This window comes from Carcharodon carcharias, chromosome 20, assembly GCF_017639515.1.
Source record: "Carcharodon carcharias isolate sCarCar2 chromosome 20, sCarCar2.pri, whole genome shotgun sequence".
Classification (NCBI taxonomy): domain Eukaryota; kingdom Metazoa; phylum Chordata; class Chondrichthyes; order Lamniformes; family Lamnidae; genus Carcharodon; species Carcharodon carcharias.
Window position 1 is genome coordinate 5,360,739 of NC_054486.1, and position 19,153 is coordinate 5,379,891.

Genomic DNA, 19,153 nt, shown 5'->3' on the forward strand with positions numbered 1-19,153 from the left:
ACCTTGTTTCCGTCCAGTCACCATTATCTTGGTCTTTTCACAGCTGATGTGTAGACCAACCTTGGTGCCTCTTCTCTCAAGACTCTTGGCCATGGCCTGGAGTATGCATGATTCTCTGGCCAGCAAGGCGATCTCACCTCCAAAACCCTAGTGTTGCCACAGGAAGCCAAAGTCTGCACCCACCATCACCTTCCTCATGATGAAATCAATAACCAAAGGAATAGGAATGTGGAGATATGCAGCCTTGCCGTACTCTATTGAAGGAATCTGTGCCACCCGTGCTGCTTTACACAATTGCTGGAGTCAGGGTATAATTCTTTGAAGATGTTAAAATACCACTCCGGGGTGTTGTATTGTCTTGCAATGTGTCGGAGTGACTGCCGTCGGATGCTATCGAAAGCCTTCTTGAAATGAATGAAGTGGCTTCTGATACTCTAGGCTCTGCTCTGTGATGGTCCTGAGCACAGAGATCTGCTCACAGCATGATCTGCCACTCTGGAAACCTGCCTGTTCTTCACAAAATACTTCTGCTTTCAATCTGTTGAGGAGCACCATCCTGAAGCCCTTGCCATGTATTGACATTATGCCCCTCCAGTTGCTGCAGGCGCTGAGGTTCTCCTTCTTTGGTAGCTTGACGATTGCCCCTCACCTCCAGTCATTCGGGACACCCTCCACAGTCCAGGTCTTGTTGAACAGGACCATGAGCTCTGTTGTGACATTGCTCTTCTCATGTTTCAATAGCTGTGCTGGTATCTCATCAATCCTAGGTGCCTTGTTGTTCTTCAGTCTCTTGATGGCTGTTTGGATCTCTGATCTGGCAATTTCTCCCAGGTTGATGTTCAGCTGCTGAGGTGCAGTGCTGTTGTCAAACTCAACCATGGAGCCAGGGTTGGCTGAGGACCTTCCGCAAATGTTCCACCCACCTTGGCTCTTGCTTCCCATCCATCAATAGTGCCCTACTAACCTTGCCCTTGATTGGTGCGGTGGTGTTGCTTCTTACACCGGTCAGTTCCCATATTATCCAGTACAGTGCCTTCAAGTGGTTCTGATTTGCTGTTTCTTGTCTGTCTCTGCCTTGTAACTCTATCCATCCCCGTTTGTCCCTCCTGCAGTTCTCCTACATGACTTTATCCCATCTCAGTACTTCTCATCACCTTCTCATCTTTGTTCAATGTCCTTTCCTAGGACTTTCTTGCTGTTTGCCAGCTTTCTTTCATCAAGCAATTTCCACATTGAGTCCGTGATCCAATGTTCTTTCTTTATTCCTTTTTCAAAATCAACTTTGACCTTGGTGGAAGGAGTTTAGGAAACCAATGATGGAAATATCTAATGGATGAAGAAGGAGTTCAAGTAACTAACTGCTCAAAGGCTGGAACGAAGGAGTTGGCAGAGTACAGGTGGGCTATGGCAGTGAATACGGTGTACGAGATTGGAAAAAGCGCAGATTCTCTGTCCCATATTCCGTTTACTTAGCAAATGTGGGTTTTGGAGAGTGGAGAAAAAGTCAAAATACCTGACATAGGGCAATGCTCTTCTTACTGACATGAACTTTAGCCTTTCTGCCATCTTTCCATCAACACATGCATTAAATGTTTACCCAGATTTTTGAGGATTCAACAGGTTGAAAACAACAATGACTCATTTAACTTAATTCTATCAAAAAAGGAAAAGAGATGATATTGATTTACAGAATACAGCTGAAGCCAGATGGGCTACATGAAGGTCAGGAACAGATAGAAATCAGACATGTAATCAGTGAGCATTTTGAGACATTTGAGTGATTGAGAGGACAAAGCCCAGTTTGCTGACATCAAGTGGGGCAAATTTGCCCCTGAATTCCCCATCCCGTGCACGGTCAGTTCACTACATTCCATGGCTTTATGTGCAGACTTCCCAGAATGGGCATTAATGAGCTGAAGTGTGATAATTTGAGATAAAGTTTATTGCATGTTCAGGTATGTAGCACATCACCCTGCTAAACGATAAAAAATTGTCCCCTAAAAAAAATTCTCCAAAATCTGTCTCAGGTATCCACATTTCAACTGCGTAAATAAAAACTGAAAATGCTGGGAATGTTCCAATGACGGTCCCAGGTCCGAAATGTTATCTCTGTTTCTCTCTCTACAGACGCTGCCCGATCCGCTGAGCATATCCAGCATCTTCTGCTTTTATTTCAGATTTCAAATACCTGCAGTATTTTGTTTCTCTAACTGCCAAATGTTAAAGCCCAGTCACATGTAAGGATATCTGACAGGATTAGAAGTGATGCACTGTTTTATGAGCAATAAAACAATGGTTGAATTAAGTACACCTGCTCCATTAACATAATAACCAATCATATAACTGGTTTTCATGAAACAATGAGGTATCAGTTGCTGCAGCAGGTCACCTTGACCCACCAGTCATTAGTTAGGTTTGACCTTACAGGCTGTTGGATTTATGGGAACACAATTCTTTAGCCATTGCAAATGGATGCATGGATGGTGATGTGGGATTAGACCACATCTTTTCCTCCCAGTGTAGACAGCAAGCAAACTTCATGCTGCCTACTCATTTAAATGATTCTGTGTGCAGCCCAGTGCTGAACGTTATTGAGTGACAGCATGCCACAGGAAGAACCAAAGTTTGTACAAGGCTGACATCACTTAAAGCTACTGAACCCTCTTAAAGGGGTCCTGCGTTTTGGCTGCAGCAGCTGCTGGAAGTAACTGGGGAAGAGGGTTTGATCTGGAAAATGAGTGAATATGACACAGCTGGGCAGAGAATGGCTTCACGGTTCTCTGATTCAGCACTGGAAGTCTGAATGTTGTTGATGGATTGGAGGAGAGAGGTCATCTGCCCACAGAGGGCCAAGACACCCTCCAGAAAAACTTTGCAAAGACAGTAGGAGAATATATCCATTGCTGTCAATGCAAGCCTTGCGGATATGAACATACAAACATACAAATTAGGAGCAGGAGTAGGCCACTCAGCCCCTCGAGCCTGCTCCGCCATTCAATAAGATCATAGCTGATCTGACTGTAACCTCAACTCCACGTTCCTGCTTACCCCCGATAATATTTCAGCTCCCTGTTTAACAAGAATCTATCTACCTCTGCCTTAAATATATTCAAAGATTCTGCTTCCACCTCCTTTTGAGGAAGAGAGTTCCAAAAACTCACAACCCTCAGAGAAAATATTTCTCCTCAGAGGCTGGGAATCCTGTTGTGAGTAACTCACCTCCTGACTCCCCAAAGCCTGTCCACCACCTAGAAGGCACAAGTCAGGAGTGTGATGGAATATTCTCCATTTGCCTGGATGAGTGCAGCTCCCACAACACCCAAGAAGCTCAACACCGTCCAGGACAAAGCTCACTTGATTGGCATCACATCCACAATCATTGAGTGTATTTAAGACCGAGATAGATAGGTTCTTGATTGGTAAGGGGATCAAAGGTTACCAGGAGAAGGCAGGAGAATGAGGTTGAGAAATTTATCAGCCATGATTGAATGGCGGAGCAGACTCGATGGGCCGAATGGCCTAATTTCTGCTCCTATGTCTTATGGTCTTATAAACATTCAGTCTCTCTACCACCGACGCACAGTAGCAGCAGTGTGTATCATCTACAAGATGCACTGCAGGAATTCACCACGGCTCTTAACAGCACTTTCCAAACCCACAACCACTACCATCTAAATGGGAATACCATTGGCTGGAAGTTCCTCTCCAAGTGACTTACCATACTGATTTGGAAATATATCGCCGTTCTTTCACTGTCGCTGGGTCAAGAACCTAGAACTCCCTTCCTAACAGCACTATAGGTGTACCTACACCACATGGACTGCAGCGGTTCAAGAAGGCAGCTCACCACCACCTTCTCAAGGGCAACTAGGGATGGGCAATAAATGCTGGCCCAGTCAGCAAAGCCCACAACCCGTGAATGAATATTAAAAAAATATCTTAAATAGGCGACACCTCATTTTTAAACAGTGACCCCTAGCTCTAGCTTCTCCCACAAGAGGAAACGTCCTCTCCACATTCACACTCAGGATCTCATCTGCTTCATTCAAGTCGCCTCTTCCTCTTCTATACTCCAACGGATATAAGCCTAGCCTGCCCAACTTTTCCGCATAAGACAATCTGCCCATTCCAGGTATTGGTCTAGTAAACCTTCTCTGAACTGCTTCTTGCATCCTTCCTTAAATAAGGAGATCAATACTGTACACAAAACTCCAGATGTGGTCTCACCCAAGATCTGTTTGCAGTGCCCCAAGTAGTTCAATAACCTCACACAAGTGGTTAGGATCGATGAATTCATTCTCAAATCTCATTTCCTTACAACTGAACCACTAGCTCCCCACAATGCTCAATTCACCACACTCGCATCACTTGCCTACCAATATTTTCTCTCAATCAGGGATGATTCACTTGGTGCATCCTCCTGTAGTCCCCAGATTCACAGATGCCAGTCTTCAGCCAATTCAATTCACTCCATGCATTACCAAGAAACAGCTGAAGGCACTGCAAAGATTGTGGGCCCTGCAAAGGCAATGGTTGCTCACCACCACCTTCTCAAGGGCAATTAGGGATGGACAACAAATGCTGGCCCAGCCAGTGATACCCACATCCTATGAATGAATATGAAAAGCAACTTCACCGTCACAAACTTTGCACTGCTCCAAACCTCACATTCACATCTCACCACTTGCACTCATTGCCAGCTACCCACCCAAGTGTATTGCACAGTACTCACTGACATCCTTCCCTCTTTTGCAGGACATGAAGGAGCTGTAACTGCAGTTAGCAGCACCTACCCAGACAGGACAGGCGTGGCTACATGTGCTAATGCCATGGAGGCGATGGTGCTCATTATCTGTGGACTGGCCAGGATTGAGGCCGTGGCCAGAGACACTGCCAACGTTGAAGCTGACCATACACTCACCCCTAATGCTCCTTCTTACATCTCACTTCCTCTTCTGATCTCTTCTGATTTACAAGCTGTAGCTGGTGTAATCAGGCATCTCTTACTTCCCCCCCACCCCCCCTTCTCTCACCACAACCCTTTCTCCTGTCAGATATCCAAGAGCTGCAACCTGGTCAGGCATTGGTGGAGGAACAAGGAGAGGTAGGGGAGGCACGTGGACATTTTGCACAAGGGTCTGCTCAGTGCATTGGCAGGCTTTCCACAAAGCCATTACCCGCTGTCAAAGAGCATGCGGCACATTGCAGTACAAGCAGAAGGCATCCAAATTCAGAGTGCGACAGTAGAAGCTCAAACTGAAGTCATGCGAGTTCAGACTGCTACCATTATGGCTGTGGATACCAGTGAGTGCAAAGGGGATTTCAGGGTCCAGCAGCCTGTGCTCCAGAAGGTTACTAGGGTTGCTGAGACGCTGCTTCAGGTGAGTGACAGTGGCTTCCATGGAGCATGAACCTGCTGCCCTCTTGCAGATTGGCAACACTCGTCCTCCCAAAATGAAAAGGGTTGGTGGATATGCACAATGAAATGCTTGGTGCATTGGCAGGTCTACCAGAAATCCTATTGTCACTAGCAAGGAGCATGAAGGAGTTTGGCATTTCACAAAGCAACTTTCTGAATTCCATGTTTAACTGCACATCTGCTTCTCATTTGAATTTGCTGTGAGCTGCACTGTCAATTTGCTAGCAAAATATGGCCCAATATTTTTAGCAACTTGATTGTTGGAATTGTATCTCTTTTAGTTGACTTGTTTTGGCAGAAATATATTGCTGAGATGCATGTTGTGCTACAAAATAATCTGCCTCACAAAACCCATCATTTAGAACTTGGTGCATGACAATGTATGAAAACAGAGCATCTTTTGAGAAAATGAAACCATGTCCTCTCTTAGCAGGAATTAATTGAAGGGCTTGAAAGTGAAGCAATACCTTTAGCACCACAGTCTTGAGAGAAGTTTGGCTCTCTTTGTATTCTCTCATGATCACCTCCTTTTGTCCTGCACCATCATTCCTTTTGTCATCACGGTGACTCCTGCCACTGGCCGGAAAGGATTCAGGAACAGTTGTGCGTGCACACTCAGCCCATACTCCGACGACTGGCACAAGTGCAACTGTTCCTGAAACTTTCCAGTCAGCGCAGGAGTTTAGAATGTGCTCAATAGGCATCAGTTTCACTGTAGCAAATAACAAAGATTAAAGATAAACATAATTTGGCAGAAACAATTCACCGTGGTTCCCAATCTATGATGGGATCTCAATCTCAGCGAGATTTTATGTGAGTGCTGCATCCTTAAACTAGACCCAGTGGGTTCAGGCATTGTGAAGGGCATTTGCACACAGTCAGAGTAGCTCACTTGGTAGATAAAGGGGCTCTTAATCCCAGGGTCAATATTTTGAGTCCAGCATTGGGCAATGAGCCATTTTTAAATATTTTATTCAAAATACTTGTTTTGTTGATTATTACCTAAATAATTAACTAAACAAGGCAATCAATTTTCACCATTAGAAGTTGGAAATCTCATTTCCTGACATTTCCTGATTTGTTGATTCTGTGAGGCAGAAAACAGGAAACTATCGGCCAGTTAGCTTGGCAGCTGTACTGGGAAAGGTGTTAAAATCGATCATTACAGAGGTTCTGGCTGGGCACTTAGAAAAACTCAAGATAATCGAGAAGAGTCAGCCAATTTATTGGAGTTCTCTGAAGAGTGGATAAAGGGGAGCCTGTAGACATGCTGTACTTGGATTTCCAGCAGGCATTTGACAAGGTGCCACATCAAGGGTTAGTGTGGAAAATAAAAGCTCATGGTGTAGCGGGTAACCTATCAGCATGGATAGAAGATTGGCTGGCTGGCAGAAAGCAGAGAGTATTAATAAATGGGTCTCAGTCTGACTGGCAGGATGTGATGAGTGGTCTGTGCTGGGGCCTCAACTTTCTACAATTTACTTAGATGGAGGGAGTGAAGGTACGGGAGCTAAATTTGCTCATGACACAAGGATATGTAGGAAAGTATGTTGTGAAGAAGACATAAGGAGTTTGCAGATGGATATAGATAGATTGTGTGAGTGGGCAAAGATCTGGCAGTTGGAGTATAAAGTGGGAAAATGCGCAGTTGTTCACTTTTGCAGGAAGTATAAAAAAGCAGAAGATTACTTAAATGGAGAATGACTGCAAAATTCCAAGGTGCAGAGGGATCTGGGTTTTCTAGTGCATGAGTCATACAAAGTTAGTATGACTGGGATGTGGGCAGTGCACAAATTATCAAGCCCCACTATTCCTCGGGCTGTACCATTAATTTAAGTGTTTAATTTTCTCACCGAAATGGCCAATTGCGTACCTATACCTCTAGTACCCAGAAGAAAAGAGACTCTGACCAGGTTTCTTTCACAAGCTCAGAATGATTCATTTATTTTAAACAAAACTTCTTTTAATAAGTTGCAAGGAGTGGTTAACACACAATTGTGATTGGGAAGTATAAATATTTATCTCTCCCCAGGTCAGGATTTCCCGGTCAGTGAGTGGGTGGGGTGAGGCCTGCTCGCCGATGTGTAAAATGACGCAGGATGATGTTGGGCGGAACTCCCGATGTTGCCTTGCCCCATTTAAATTTTCAGGTAGGCGGGGGTGCAGCCGAATCAGCTGCACACCCACCAACTTGTCAATAGCCAATTGAGGCCATTGACAGAGTCATTAAACTAATTAATGGACCTGCCCGTCCAACCTTAAGGCTGGCGGGAAGGCCGGGAGCCTTGGCGGGAATTAGAAAAAGCGTCAAACACTCATCCACGGGCGGGATGAGGTTTCAGGTAGGTTTTTAAAAATGTAATTAAAGTTTGTTTGAAAGTGATGGACATGTCCCAACTCATGTGACTGTGTCACATGAGGGGACATGTCAGGGAAAGTTTTTTTTTCTATTTTTAAGATTTTTTATCGTGGAGCCGATCCCCCTGAGGCAGCACTTAGCCTCGGGGAGATGAGTGCGCTCTTTCATGTGAAAGCTTGAAAGAGCACACTCTCGGCTCAGGGATTCCCCCCACCCCCCACCGCACAGGGCGCAGCATAGCGCTTCCTGGCTGACGTCAAGTTGGGCAGGCCTTAATTTGCCCTCCCCCACGTAAAATGGCAGCGCGCCCCCAATCGAGGACTCCAATCGGAGGCACACCTCCACACGCCAGCTCCTAAACCTAGCCCCCACAGGGGGAATATTCTGCCCCTAAAGAATTCTCCCAGCACACACACAGACACAGACACACAGACACACAAAGGGCAAACAGATAGAGCCTCTCTGCAGAGATGGGCTGTGGAGGATGGGCATTATAACATAAATGATAATGTCTGCAGGGTCTCGACACTGTTGACCTGGAGTTCTCTCGTGTACAGACTGGTCCCAGTGGATGTCTGGAAGTTCCCACCAACTGTGCAGCTTTGCAGGTCCAAATGCAGACTAGTTACACTCAGATGAGGGTTCTCTGGCTACAGGTTGATAGGCACACTGAATTTTAGTAAAGGTAGCGAGAGGGAGCTTTCCTTTCTCAGCTTGTTCTCCAACAAGACTGCCTTCAAAAAAACAGGTTCACAGCTTAAGCTTTATTTTTTCTCTCCCATGTGATTGCCTTTCTGTCTCCCAGCTTCATTAATTAAAGTTCTTTGCAGCTCAATACAACCAAAACAACTCCTTCTCAAGTACCATATAGGTCAAGCGGTTTATTGGAAGAGGCCTGCTTGCCTACAGTTCCAAGGTGAAATTATGACCTTCTTTTAAAAGAATCCCAGGTTAGCATCCAGGTGAGCAGGTCATGCCAGAACCTTCCATCTTGTAAAAGAAAACTTCAGTCTTGAGAGATATGATTCTAACAGTGTGCAGGTACAGCAGGTAATCGAGCAAGCTAATAGAATGCTGTCCTTAATTATGAGAGGAATTGAACATAAAAGTAAGTGTATTATGTGTCAGCTACACAAGGCATTGATGAGATTGCATCTCGAATAGTGTGTACAGTTTAGGTCTCCTTATTTAAAGAAGCATGTAAATGTGTTGGAGACAGTTCAGAGGAGGTTTTGCTAGATTGATACCTGGAATGAGTGGGCTAGGCAAAGGGATCAAAGGTTATCAGGGGTAGATGGGAATGTGGAATTTGAAATACAAACAGATTAGCCATGATCTTATTGAACGGTGGAGCAGGCTTGAGGGGCCGAATGGCCTACTTATGCTCCTATTTCGTATGTTCGTATCGTATTTACTGAATTGCCAAAGGAATGTTTTTAAACAAAGGGAACAGTTGATAAAATTAGGTGGACTAGATACAAGAGCCTGCAATTGGTTAAGCATTGCAACGGCCTAAAAATGAGTAACTTGAATGTTTTTGTTAGTCTGTGTCAAGCCACAGTTCACTTTAATGGATGTAGCGTGCTCTGCTAATGAAACTGAGTATGCGCAGGAAGTGCACCCCCTCATGGTTCAGCACAAATAAACACAAGTCTTTGTTATTTAATCTCTCCTGTACTCGATTATAAACTTCCCTTTTGTTCTTTCCTCCCCTCCCAATTTTCTCTGCATTTGCATTGGCTGAAACCTGTTGCACCTCTCACTTTTTCCAGTTCTGATGAAGGGTCATCGGCCTGAAATGTTAAACTCTTTCTCTACTGCCAGACCTGCTGAGTTTCTACAGCATTATCTGTTCTTCAGAAATTGCTTTTGTTTCTCTGCATCATGATGTTCCAACTCAATGATTGATTCATTTGATGCACGTGTGACACAGAGGTCAATGAATGTGTGGGAATGATAATAAGACAGTGGAGTCTCATCAGGAATCCTTTGAGAGGTGCACACAAGAACTGATGTTCCTGGTGATCCATACCCTGCACTGGACTGAAGCAGGATACCAGAGTGTGCTTCCTCTACCCAGACAGCTGGGCAGGAAACAAGAGGCAGTTGTTGACCCTCGATCTGAAGATCATCTAGGAAGTGATGATAAAAACCACCATGTGGATTCTTCTTTTGGGTTATCTCAGGGGCCCTGCTGACCATTTAGCCTGCGAGAGCCATGATTTAGCTAGAATGCCTTGCTTTTTGGGCCTGCATAAAAATCAGCACTTAACTGCCAGGGGATGGGTGAATGCATAAGGAGGCTGTCCTTCTTACCTTAGGTCCCTCGTTGGGCCACAGTTCTTGCAGTGCAGGCCCACCTCTGCCCTGTTCCCACTGCTGGGAAATTCTGCAAATCTCAAGGAAACTATGTGGCAGAGACACTGTTGCCCGGCCTTCATCAATGGCTTGGACACCTCAGCAGTGGACATTCCATAGGGAAAAAGAAATGTAATAACATGTGGAACCAAGATGTTTTTTCTTTCATTGGATGTAGGCATCTCTGCAAGGCCAGCATTTGTTGCCCATCCCTAATTCCCCTCCTACTGAGTGGTCAGGCCATTTCAGGAGGCATTTAAGAGCCAACCTAATTGCTGTGGGTCTGAAGTTACATGCAGGCCAGACCAAGTAAGGATGGCAGATTTCCTTCCCTAAAGGACATTAGTCAACCAGATGGGTTTTTACAACACTCAATGTTGGTTTTATGTTCACCATTACTGAGACTAGCTTTCAATTGCAGATTTTTATTAATTGAATTTAATTTCCACCAGATACCATGGTGGGATTTGAACCCATGTCCTCAGGGCATTAGTCTGGTCCTTTGGATTACTAGCTCAGTGACATTACTACTATACCATTATCTCCCGTAAAATTGGATCTTAACTTCTAACATACATCAGTGTGATTCCTTTTGGCTGTTGGATTTTACCTTAACAATTTAAACTAAGAGATGAATTTTATTTAATACAGCACTTTACCATAGCCCATTTACTCTCCAAAATATGAGCACATTCTGCTTTCATATAATCTTGATCAAGTCCAAACAAGCATCTTGGGAATCTTTACTCCATTAATGATGCTATATAAATGCAAGTTTTTGTTTTGGGAGAGGGATGTAAAGAGAAAAGGATATTAAATATTAATATTAAAGGATGTTAAAGTGGAGGAAGGGATTTTAAAGTTGTTCATTTAAGTCACCTTGTGAAAGAAGCTGGTTAAACAAAGTGCACGATGTCAAGTTGAATCTCCTAAATGTAAGGAGCACTATAAAGGATAATTTTGGATGTGCTATCTTAATAACGTGAAGAGTGTACAAAGAAGGAAAGGGAGAGGTATTCAAACTTGCCTGCCCTGCTGAAGCTTGTGGTGCATCAATGCCAATGCTGCCTTCCTGCAAGTGATACTCATGATCATTTTGGGTAGCTTGGTGGCATCACCCTGCAGGAGTCCATTGCCCCTGCCTCCCCTGACCTCAAAGGAGGTCTTTGTTAGACTTCTCTCCTTTGATCACTGTTGCTATCACTATCCAGTCAATCAGGATTTAACTGCAACCAATATGGTGGGATATTGAGTTTAAGATGGGTTAAGATATATCAGCTAAAAAGCAAAAACGTACAGCTGTGATAAGATGGTGAGTACCAGTCCAGATCAGGCTAGCATGTACAAACAGCCTTCTTCCTTTCTTCTGCCACATCTTGACTTCTTAATCCACTGAGGAGTGTCAGGACTGAGTCTTCCTTGAGAGTTCTTTTCCGTTGCCTACTGCGCTGAGTTCCCAAAAGTCTCTTACTTTATACCTTTTTCACAGCTAGATACCTTGATGAATTATTGACAATTATTTCTGCCCTAAAAAAAATGACTTTATTATGAAAATGAGTTCCCTAGACTAAACCATGTATTGAAAAGCCCACTTTTAATGTCACTCACTTGTCATTGAGCTTTCCCATCTATCTTCTAGCCTTGAACAATTACTCTTAACTCACCTTTTCCTTCTCAAGCTATTCTCCCCGAACAGTTTCATCCTTCCAGTTCCATTCCATCTCAAGCATTAAACTAACTCCCAAAAGTTTCAATTATTTGTATCCATTCCACTAAAAGATCTTCATAATCGCCATTCAGTTCAGCTGTTCTTATTCCTGATCAGGCCATTGAACCATGGGGTCCACACTAATGAACTTACGTACTTCAGTAAACATCTTAATGAAACAAGGTTAAATGGAAAGACCAAAACAACTTTGTTATACGGTGGTTTGCTGAAAGATCTAACAGTTGCTCTCCCACTAGGGTCAGTTTGTTCATGGCCCCTTTCCGAACTAGCCATCATTACTTAAGAATAATGATCCCATGAACCCTATTTCTAATTTCTGGGAGTTGGTTAGCTCATTTGGCTAGATGGCTAGATTTTGATATAGAAAGATGCCAACACAGTGAGTCCAATCCCTGCACTGGCTGTGGTTGTTCATGGAGGCCCTGCTACCTTGCCTTGCCACATGCTTGCAGAGTGACATCCCTCAAGCTACAAGTAGACAAAAATGTCTCTCTCTGATGGAGAAAGATGTCGATGGTCTTATGGGATTATGGCTAGATAATTTCTAACAGGTTTGATGTTTTACCCTGCTGCTGATAACTGAATGTTCATAACGGTGCCAAAGTGCAATAGGAAAGTTGGTAGATTTGTAATTAAGTAATTTGGAAGTGAAATGAAATAGCCAATCACCAGTGACACCTTGCCTGCTTCTCCCCCAGTATAATGGTGAGGAGTGTAACAGTCCATTTTAAAAAATAGGCCGGAATTTCACGCTTGGTGTGCGTTTGAAGTCGGTGAGCACGAGAGTGGAAGTCGAATCCGCTCCAGGGCGAGACTGCATTTTCAACACAATTTCATGCTGGGTGGCCAATTAAAGCCTACCCGGATTGAAATGCAACTTTTCGCTAGTCAGAAGGTCCGGGTTGGGATGGGACCCTATCGGGCACCTGGTGCATTGGTGACCCGGTGGGAGATTCAAAAGCAGCACAGGCAACTCCCTGAAGGCTGCCAGGAGACACAGGGGGAGGTGTCGAGTTTGAGGAAGAAAGATTTGTTTGGAATAGCAATGGCAGCTGCACCTGCTGAACACACCAGGCGAGAGGGCAAGTCCGCTGGGAATTCGTCCCCCCACCCCGGCTCTCGGATGAGTGCTTGGGAATCCTTGTGCAGGAGGTCAGTGCCAGGCTGGACATCTTGATACCCAGGGATGGCAAGAGGAGGCCACTGCACCTCACCAAGAAGGCATGGGCAGAGGTGGCAGCCCAGGTCAACAGTCATGATGCTGTGCGGCGCACATGGGTGCAGTGCCATAAAAGGTTAAATTATCTGCAGCACTTGGCAAGGGTGGCCATCGCCCCATGGTGCTCAGGGGTGTAAAAGCCTGGGTGCCAACTGTCACTGACACCAGCCAAGGCGGAGAGCTCTGGCTGCTTGGCCTGAGTGCCTTGCGAGTCGAGGGCCACGACTCAGATGTATCCTGCAAGGTGGTCCTCAGCTGGGATTGGCCAGGCTGCAATGGGGCTGTGGGTAGAGGGTGGACTCATCAATGCTCCTCTGTCCTTTCAGGAGAAGAGAAGCTATAACCACATCGAGAGGTCAAGGACAGGCAGAGGCTGCCCAAAATCTGATGATTCTGATGAGGTACAAGATGGATGCCCTGGAAATGGAGTGCCAATGCCCAGCTCGGACCACTGGTCATGGAGAGGCAGGGGTCTCTGCCGAAGGTAAGAGTGAAGTGCAGAAATATGAGAGTGTCTGGGTGTGTAAACGTTGTTGTGTTGTCTCAGCTGAATTGAAAACTTCAAACTTGGAGTCCCCATTGATCATTGAAAGACAATGGCACCATGATGCAGATCTCCATTCTTTCACCAGCCCGTCAAGCATGCACAGTGACAGTATGATGACCAATATTACTGACATGTCGTTTTGCTCCCCAAGAATCACCATCCAGCCAACGAGTGCCGGGCCCAGAGGAACCACCCTTGACACCAGAGGACCAGTGCCCGTCAGATGCACCTGCGTCACGCTCCCTCTCTGCACCAGGCACCAGCACAGATACCAGCACATCGGTGGGCATTAGATCGGCAGCTACAATGTCAGTGCACAGTGGGGTGGGCACAGCACAGTTGCATGATTAGCTGGTGGAGGCAGAGAGTGCTCAGGGCACTGGCAGTTGGAGGACTGCTGGAGACCAGGACCAGGAGTCCAAGGCACATGACAAGCCCCTGGAGTCATCTATTAGGCGGCAGATGCTGGGTGTCCAGCAGGATGTGCAGGAGGATCTGGCAGAGGTTCCTGAGGGTTTGTGTGCCATGATCTCCATAACGAAGGAGCCCCTATGGAGCATGAGAACTGTGTTGATCCTGAGCACCGAGCACAGTGCATCCTCCATGGAGAGAGTGGCGACTCTCATGGAGAGGCAGCCCCAGGAACAGAATCAGGGCTTCCTGGGGTTGCGCTCAGACCTGCAAACCCTCACATAGGCACTGACCTCAGGAGGTCACTGCCGGTGTGAGAGATGGATGAGGCACATAGTATCTCTGCTAGGTGCCCGTCCATCAATGGCGAGCAGGGAGGTCCATAGCGACCTCACGTTGGCAATCGGGCTTCTTGCCATCTCTGCGGGCTCCGTTCAGGTGCTCTGGATGGTGGCAGCAGCTTCTCTGCCCCTCCACCAGTGACTGTGCCATCTGATGAGGCCGTGACTACTGAAGAATGCCCAGCCATGGCGCTGGACGCACCCTCACAGGCAGTGGCGGCGCAGGCTTTGCTGGCCAGAGGACAACCACCAGGGTCATCAGGTCAATGTGGCACCCGAGTCAGCACGCTGCCCCCAATGCTGCTGCCAGTGGGTGGGCGGGGCACCAAGATGTAAACATTCGCTTAAGTCACCATGAGCACAAGAGGATTATCTTCTGTTCTGCCATTATTTATTAAGTTGTTTACTGGTGTGACTGTTAACACCTGATGATGTTACGTTCATTTTCTGTGTGTAAATCTGAGTGTGTTTCACTTGTTTTATAGGGTATGCCAGTATCTCATGCTGGACATGAGGGGCTTTGAACTTTATTACACCGGTACTGAGTGGACCTTGGGTTCAATGGAACGGGTCATTTCAAACATCTGGGATGGAGGCGGCAGCCCTGGCATGAGATGGAAGCAGTGCCTTGGCAGACCAGCTGAAGGGGCATTGAATCAAGGCCTCCCTGGTGTACCTGCCTCCCTGAAGGTTCCAGACGTTTGCCTCCTGTTATGGCACAGTTGATGGTAAACGCTGAGCTGCTCAAATCCTAAAAGTAAGCTTGAAACAACTGCTACAACTGGTTTGCAATTTGTATTTATTTTGAGATGCGTGCCTTGAATTCTGTAGTAATAAGATCACCAAGTCTTATAGGTTTCTTATGAAACTAAATTAAAGAATTATTAAATAGAAAAAAAATGATTTTGAGCACATACATAGGTTTATAACTTACCACTGTGATAACTCCCAGCTCCCCTAGTTAATCTAACTCCCAGTTACACCTTCGTTAAGGCAACAGTAAAACACATAGAATTTTAAAGACTCAGGCAAAGTAACACGATACCCTGAACAATTGAATTCAGAGTGAGTTTTCTTAACTTCAGTCCTTGCAGTTTGTTCACAGAGGCTAAAGACTTTTCACACTTGTTAGATCTTAAAAATGCCTTCCCTTACACACACAAATTTTCCCCTTTGGATGCAAATTCCCATTGTTTTGGTATGTCTTTGAACTTTACCTCTTTAATAATAAAATCTATCATAGTACCAATTTTACCAGTAAACTTTGGGAGAAATAAACACACTGTTTCTTAATTTCTCCTGGCTAGGTGTAACATTTCACCCCCTCCTTTGAATTCAGGCTAGCCTGGTTTATTTAAAAATGCGAATGTTCCCTTTACATTACACATTCTAAAACTTCAACCATGTTTGCCTATTTAACATTTCAAACCTAGCTTATCTTCTGATACATAAAAGCTTTCAGACCAGCTGTCTTTAATTCAATTAAGACACACACACACACACACACACACACACACACACACACACACACACACACACACACACACATCCTCACGGTGTACTTACCTGGGCTCCTCTTCTGACCCACCACTGGATTCATCACCTTGTGGCCTATGGAGCTGCCTCGAAATCCTCTTCCTCCAGTAGGTCCCCCCTTGCCAGGGCCAGATTGTGGGGAGCGCAGCATGCAACCACTATAAGAGACTCATATTCTGGAGGATATTGTAGCGCTCCCCCTGAATGGTCCAGGCATAGGAATCTCATTCTCAGCAGACCAATGGTCCTCTCTATCATCGCCCTTGTGGAGCCATGACTTCTATGATACTTCTGCTCTGCTTCTGTCCTTGGGTACTGGAGAGGCGTCATAAGCCACCTTTTCAATGGATAGCCCTTGTCACCCAGCAGCCACCCATCCAGCTGAGCTGGGGAGACGAACAGGGAACGGCACCTGTGAGGACCGGAGAATGTATGCATATTGGGAGTTGCCATGGAACCTTGCACAGACTTGCAGAATCTGCATCTTGTGGTCACAAACTATCTGGACATTCATGGAGTGGAATCCCTTCCTGTTCACAAAGGCACCCAGCTCACCAGCTGAGGCCTTGATGGCCACATGAGTGCAGTCAATGGCACCCTGGATGCAGGGGAACCCAGCAATCGCAGCAAAGCCACTGGCTCACTCAACCAGGCTGGCCTTGTCCATCCAATAATGAATAAATGTCATGACCCACCTGAACAGTGCGTCAGTCACCAGCTTCACGTAACTGTGGACAGCTGATTGGGACACTCTACATAGACGCCCTATCAACCTGTGCAAAAAGCCAGAGGCATAGAAGTTGAGGCCCGCTGTGATCTTCAGAGCCACAAAGGTGATCTCCGGACCAATCATCTGACATATGGAGGTGGAGCCTCCTTTGGCATTGCACCTCTGACATGTTGAGGTATCTCCATCACTGCCTGTGTACTCTGGCAGCAGGATAGTGGTGCCTTCTGGGGCCCCTTCCACCTTGAACTGCCTGCTGGCCTTGCGCCCCTTGTGCCTGCGCCTCTCCCCCCACAGGTCCCTGCCCTGGACACTACCTGAGGACACCTGGCCTCCTCTCCCTTCTGCCCCTCTCTTCCTCCTCAGAGGAGGAGCTGCCACCAGTGGAGGAGACAATCCCCATTACAGAGAAACAGGAGGCTGTCTGGTTACTGGATGGGTCCAAAAGGTTTAAATCCTCCAGGGGCCTTGGAGACACCAATAAGCCCTTAAATGAAGGCTAGGAATGTAATTACTGAATCTTAAAACAGAGGTAAATTGTCAAGTTTCATTAAGCAACCAATGTCAAACTATTTCCTAAACCCCTCACTACTCACCATGGCAATGTTCCGGATCCGTTTTATCCCGCCCTTGGATGACAGTTTGCTAAAAACGTGCTGCCCGCCTGCCCGTTTTGCCAGTGCGACGAGCGCAAAATCACTCGGGCAACGTAAAATCACGGTCAGTAGGCTTTTTAATGGCCTTAATTGGCCCTTTAATTGTTGATGGCCATGGCTCTGACTCCTGCACGCGCCCACTGAACTCAATATTGCAGGCGTGCACCATGACATCTGGACACACGCCCAACACCGTTTCGTGCAATTTCACTTGCGTTCAGGTCAGTTTCGCGCCCAACCCCGGGGCGTAAAAATTCAGGCCATAAAAACAGAAAATGCTGGCAACACACGGCAGGTCTGGTAGCATCTGTGGAGAGAGCATCAGAATTGACGTTTCGAGTTCAATATGACTTCTTTGGAGCTGAAGGGAGGTAGAAATGTGATGGGTTTTATGTTATTAAAAGGGCAGGTGGGGGACCAGGGAGAGATATAACAAAAGGGAAAGACTGGGATAAGTCAGAGGGCAGGAGAGATTAAATGACAAAGATGTCATGGAGCAAAAGGCAAAGGGAGTGGTAATTATTTTAGTGCATTTAGAAACTGCTCAGGAGATTTCTGCTCATTCAGCTGCTTCTGCCATTTTTACACCGGCGTCTACATCAACAGATATGCAAATGAGTATATGCAGGGATTTCTCAAGACGAGTCACACGGACTTGAAACATTAGCTCTGTTTCTCCCTCCAAAGATGCTGCCTGGCCTCCCGAGTGTTTCTAGCATTTTCTGCTTTTGTTTCAGATTTCCAGCATCCGCAGTACTTTGCATTTATTTGTACGCAGGAATTTTCCCTGTGTCATGCTCCAGAGGTCACTAATGGATGTGGCACTTTTGAACCGGTGCAACAAAGGGTGTCACATCGATGAAATTCCAGCCCGGTGATCGCAGGTTTCCATAAAGGTTTGGAACAAGGGAGCTAGTGAGTGTAATATTTAGCACAGGATTAGTGAATAGTAAATATTTTACATTTAGTTTTTTGTGAGTATATCTACACACTACCATTGCTCCCTTTATTCACTAGTCAGGAGTGGCATGGGGAGATGGGGAAAATCAGAGAACTGCCAAAAAAAACAGCAGGGATTGCATTGCTGATTCACCTGCAACCATTTGATGTGATGCAGACAGGGCATCAGCTCTGTGTTGCCTGTCCATTTACATCATTTCTGCATGAAGCCACACTAAATGGGTTGCTGATTGGCTGCACATATCAGCAGGCGACCCAAAATTGATCTTTGCTATAACTACTTAAAGCTAGTCTGCGCTCAAAGGTTGTATTGCGAATGGAAAAGATACTGCAGGGAGTCCTGTTTGAAAAGAATCTGACTTGGGAAAGAGAGAAGGTTGGCCAAATATCAGAGAGCCCTGGCATCCGGGTTTTCTGATGCCGCACTGGAGGCCTTAAAGGAAGGAGGTGGAAAAGAGATGCCCTGTACCTGCAGGGGGCCAAGAGACCCTCCAGAACACAACATGAGAAGTTAATAGAAGCAGATAGCTAGGGAGATCAAGGCAGGGCATCAAACCTGCAGGGCCTGGATGCAATACTGCCAGAAGTTTACTGACCTCACACAGGTGGTCAAGTCAATGAATGCGACTTCAGATGCCATACCCAACCAGCTGCACCAATAGCCTCAGCCGCTGTTCAATTCACCACCCTCCGTCACTCACCTGCCAACAACTTCCACTAATCTGACCTCACTCCTGACATTCATAGCTTCACCTCACCCTCACACTCATATCTCACGGCTTGCACACACTGGCAGCTATTCAACAATGGCAGCCACATCACCCAAACAGATTGCACTAACTACACTCTTCCCTGTCTCTTGCAGGCCGTATAACCATCCTCCATGGTCAT